The sequence below is a fragment of the Octodon degus genome, unplaced genomic scaffold (assembly GCF_000260255.1).
Source record: "Octodon degus isolate 3935 unplaced genomic scaffold, OctDeg1.0 scaffold00271, whole genome shotgun sequence".
NCBI classification, from domain to species: Eukaryota; Metazoa; Chordata; class Mammalia; order Rodentia; family Octodontidae; genus Octodon; species Octodon degus.
Window position 1 is genome coordinate 208,988 of NW_004524847.1, and position 5,640 is coordinate 214,627.

Here is a 5,640-nt window from a genome sequence, read left to right on the forward strand (position 1 = left end):
AAAGCCTGAACAAGATTACCTAGTACTTTACATTAAAGGCTTTAAAGTCCACAACTTATCTCTTATGCGCCTAAATGATAACCAGAGCTAGGAGAAAAGATTGAATCCTCCCTCACACTAAATGTGTTTTGGTCCCAAAAGTGTGCTGCTTTTGGAGATAGCTCCTTCTGGTGTCACCCAGAAGTCGGTTCTCTCCACTGTGTCTCAGGTTTAGCCTCCCGGAGGAGACCTGCCCAGAACACTAAGCCAGGACATGGCTTTTATATGTGTCCTCCTGGACGGGCATAGTCCTCTTTGTCTCATCTGACCCAGAGATGGGGTATGTGTCCTTTTTTTAAAATGACTTCCCTGTCTTCGGTGTTAATAAATGCTCATTTTCTAAGGGCTTCACTTAGTTGGGATGGTCAGAGTTTTCCTAATTTTACATGCCTCTAAAAAGGAAAGTACAAAGAGGTAGGAAAATTAGGAATAAAGTCAAAGCAAGAAAACTGAAACAGAGCAGGCCTGACATTCCCTCTAGCATGTAGAGGGGGATCAGAACCAGTCCATCCCAGTGAAACCTGACCTCCAAGTCTTTAAGAATGGTTGCCGACCTAATGTCATTTAACTGGCAAAAGGAGTCCTGTGTTTCATATACAAGCATGTATATTTTTTAAGTCTGAGCTGGCTAAAAGTCCCATTTTACAGAAGTTTATATAAAATCCACTAGGAGGCTTACTAATGTTACTCTTTCTAGCCCTGTTGTCTAAATTCAAGCAAGGAATACCAGTACATTGAGCAACAGTTCAAACACAACATATACGAATACACAACAGTCATAAAATATCCCACTAATGAAATATCTTGAACTCATAACATTTCCACATTTTAACTTAAGATTTACCGACAACATTTTGACCAACATTTTACCAACAATATAAGAGACAAAACAGAAGCAGATGTAAGCAATTTTAACAGTACTATGTGAAGCAAAACTGCATGAGGCAAAGCATGATCAATTATGAGCAATGGGCAAAGACATCTTAACATTTGAAGCATAAAAATTTGTTACCTAAGCAAGAAGTCCCAATCCAGTATTCATGAAAGGAAAGCAAACTCATACCTCCGTCCAGTGATCTCGGTGGGAAACTCCAAAATGATACAGGGAGAAAAACTGGTCTCGGGTGGGTGAGCTCCAAACCATACAGGGAACCTCCAAATGACATAGAGAAAAGCAATCTCTGGACCTGACCTGCACGAGTTTGTGTTCTCTAAAACCGAAGAATGAATTTTAGGAACAAACGGAGCTTATGAGCAGAATATATTTATTGAGAGAAAGAAAGCTCCTGTCCAAGAGAGGGACAGGAGGGGGGCCCGAGTGGGTAGTTCCCCGAGGCCTGGAGTTATTGAGCCTCCCACAATCAGCTATTCTAGTTTTTAAAAACTATAATGTATGTATTGTTATATATTACTCTGTTGCTGTCTTTGCTTTTGTTTTCCTTGATCTTGTATTTACTCTCCAAAATAAAAGAAATTATAATAATAAAGAAAGATTTAAATCTTGACTGTATCCCTGATGGCTCTGTTACCTTAGGCGAAGTTCTCAGTTTCTCTGGGCCTCATGCTATATCTGAAGGACTGAGCAACAAGATTGTTTACTTTATAGTGAGTGCTGTTATTAATTTGTTTGGTTTATAGTTTGCTTTTCATTATTTGCCACGTGGAGATTTAGCCTGGAACCTTTGCGATGAGGTACGTCTCTAGTCATTTTGATTTTGAGTCAAGGTTCCACTAGATTGCTAAATTGTCCAGGCTGTGGCTGGCCTTGAGATCTTCCTGCCTCAGCCTCCCAGAGAGCTAGAATTATAGACTTGTGCCTCTAGGCCTGGCTTGTTTGAAGTCTTGCATGAGTTTAATGCGTGAAAAATGATTTGAATACGGTCTCATGTTCATGGCAGTTAATATTTTTAAAGAATGTGATTGGTGCCAAGTTAGGAGATGCTAAGCAGCCATCTAGCCCGCACAGGGAGTCAGAGACACCCAACTTCTTGAGAATGATGGTTGGGGGAGGGAGACAGAGCGAGTGCAGGGACCGGATGTGCGAAGGCCAAGCAGGCAAGAGAAGTGTTAGGCTGGGAGGCAGTCACTGTGTGGCCCCAGAGCCAAGCTTGCTGCATCCTTGGATATAAGGAGGCAAGTGCCCAGCAGGGAAAGACCAGACAAGGTAAGGCTGGACAGCCACAGAGACAGTCAGACTTGATCCTAAGAACTCTGAATGTTGAAACTTTGGGAAGGAACAGAGTCATGGGACTCCTCTCGCAAGGGGAAATTCCTGAGATAACAGTCTAACCCTCAGCCGGCCACGTACACATAGACCTCCCTGTGCATTCATGAGGGATTGCTTTCAAAGCCTTCATAGATAATCCAATCTGTGGATCAGCTAACTCTGACCTCCGCAGAGCGAGGTAACAAGGCACTATAGGTTAGCAGCTGGAGCAATTGTTCACTCGCACGCATGTGAGTCAGCTGCCTGCCAGTCGTTGAGCTTGGACTTGTCTTGGCTGGTCTGTATGGAGCTGGGGGTTGGGCTGCTCTGGGCTCAGCTTTGGTTCATGTAGGAGTCCAGGGTGGAGACACAGTGGGAGTTCCTCTGTGTACCGAGGCATGGCCAGCAGCCTACATACGGGAGAGAAATAAAAACACATGTTGAGAGTTCTGAGCAGAATCTGCACGCTTCATGCCCACCTAAATGTCCTTAGCTAGGGGACATCGTGTGGCCAGCCCACATCCAAGGAAGAAAGAGTGCATTCCAGTGACAAGGGTGTGGTGCGGGTAGGGCAAAACACTGAGCCCTAAAATGTGACCTTCCAGGAGTGGTTGTAGAGGCCCACCTGTGGAATGAGCACGGGGGCTGAGGACATGAGAAGGAATCAGATGTAAGCATTTCCAGCTGAGATTTTCAATTTAGCAATGTTTTATGTACAATACACACACACGCACACACACACACACACACACACACACATCTTAAGCATGTGACTCAGTGAGTTTTGAGAAATGTTTGCACATTCGGAGCCCATACAGATAGGCAGGTGTGTCAAGCATCTTTTGTTTTCCAGTTATTCCTGTACTCCTGTGGAGAAGACTTCTCCTCCCTTTGGAACTGCTCTGATGTCTTTGTAGAAAGATCACTGACCACACAGGGTGGTTTTTTTTTTTTTTTTTTTTTTTTTTGCTGAGCTCCCTTCTATTTCTTATTTCTGTGGATCTGTTTGTCTATCTCATGCCCATGCCATATGCTTTTGGCCTCTCTGTGTCTGTGTCTGTGTCTCTGTCTCTCTCTGTCTGTCTCTGTCTGTCTCTGTCTCTGTCTCTGTCTCTGTCTCTGTGTGTTTTTTTGTAAGGATGGAAGCCAGGGCATTTAACATGTAAGGAAAATTCTTTGCCACTGTGGTACACCACACAGCTAACCCTCTTTTTCTTTTATTGGATAAGTTAAGTATTCTTTGACTTTCTATTTTTAATTCAACATATCCTATTTTGATTTCTTGGTGGCTACTAAAAGCTTTACCATAAACATTTAATGCTACATTTAAAAATAATACCTACATAAATGTAAAGTGTAGTCTCCTCTTAGACCAAATGATACCCTTAAAACCAGCTTCCCTAAATATGGTCCCCTCCCATCTTCCATTTTGTTTTCTGGAATTATTTTAAAACCTAGATCATTATAATTAACTAGATTTTCCAAATAATTGCACAATTTACAATTAAACCTATACATTGAGGTTTTCAGACCACTGTTTTCTGATTTCTGCCCTTCCTAATGCTTCTTGGGTGACACAACTCGACTTTCCTAAACCTGCTCTTCAGGATTTCTTTTAACGAAGGAAGGTCTGTGATGAGCAGGAGCTCTTGTTCTCCGTGTTTGTGAAAACAAATGTCAGCCCACAACTCCATGTCCAAATGGCCTATTATCAAGAGAGGTTTCATTTTGGAGCCCAAGTTCAAGGTCAGGCTCCTGAAAGACTTGGCTTTTCTAACCCTCACAGGAGCCACACGGTGGTGCTTACTGCTTACTGTGTAGGGTGGCTGTGTTCCCGCCGTGGCTACTGAAACATGTTGGCTATTGCTTTCATGTTCGACTGTGTGTTTGGAAACTTCGCTATTCTGCACTGCTAGGACTTCTGCCGTGAGCAGGCCTGGCGGATCAGGAGAGACAATACACAGGCAGAGCGAACAGAGAGCGAATTCACGCTGCTGCTTCGAGAAGTTTGGAGGGAAAGCTGGGGGTTGTGTCCTGCAGAGGCTCAGCAAGCGGCTGCAAGGGCCAGCGGGGCGCAGGCGAGGGGAAAGTGCAGGGGCTCGCCTGGGGAAGGAGCAGGGGCTCGCTCTCAGCGGAGCACAGCCCCGGGAAAGCTCTGCGGAGGAGCAATGAGGAGAAGGACTCCTAGATGTATAAACTAAAGTGGATCTATGACTGGTCTTCTCGGTCTCTGTACTTAGCAGCTCCTTAGAGCCCCTGATTTTACTTACACATACAAGTGTCTGTTTACGTAGCCTCCAGGAATTTACATTTTGAGAATGCTTTTTACAGTGCAAATAAAGGCTTCCAACATTAGCCTGGAGACAGTAAGAAATCACATGAAAGCACTGGCTTAACCCCGGGTTATAATTTGCTTGGGTCAGAGGAAGAAAAATCCTAATTTGCATTAGATTTGGCCAATTTTTGATTACGCTAACTATATCAAGTAATTAAGAAATTCACAGTAGGCTGAGGCAGGTTTGCGAGTTCAAAGCCAGCCTGAACTACACAGGGAGTTACAAAAGAAAAGAAAAGAAAAGAAAACAACAGAATCCAAAACAAAACAAAGAAAAAATGTTAAACAAGAAAAACAGTAGGAAATTTGTAATGGTTGATGCATTGCGCCAACTTGACAGGTCTGAAAGTTTAAGTAACTCAGTGGCTCTACATTCTGCTGCATAGGGATCCTCCCCTTACTGCTCTAGGATGGTGTTCATTGTATCAATTTGAGGAGTGTAGAAGCTCAACCAAGTGTTCACCAGGTGGCCAGGGAGCTTCACTTTGTAAACATCCTGAGCCGGTGCAGCAGAAGGGCACAGAGATGGTGTGGGTGTGACACGCCCTGGGTGTGGGGCTGCGTGGAGAGAGAAGCCCTCTTCTGCCACCTTGAGCTCTTGCCCCTGTGCTATCCCACACTGCCTTGCAGCCAGCTGATGACAGACTAAACCCTGGGCAAACTGAGCTAAGTAAACCTTGTCTCCTTCAATTTTGGATGTTGAGGGTATTTTGTCCCAGCAATGAGAAAAAAGTAACCCAGACAGGCTCCATAGTGTACAAGAGACTTAATGAAAATACCAAGCAGTCATAATGTGGAAACATCATCTGGAATCTGATTTAAACTGTAAAAATGGCATTTATTAGGTAATTGGAAATTGAACACTGTTCTGATATTGTATGATATGAAGAAATGATGAATTACTTTAGATGTGGTGATAGTACTGTGATTACCACTTTGAATTGAGATGGCACTGCATGGTATGTGGAATTTGATTCAAAATAATGCAGTGTGAGGTAGGTAAGGTGAAAAGAGTACGGTAATAATGTGGTTGAGCAGATAGTGTTTGAATTAGAAAATG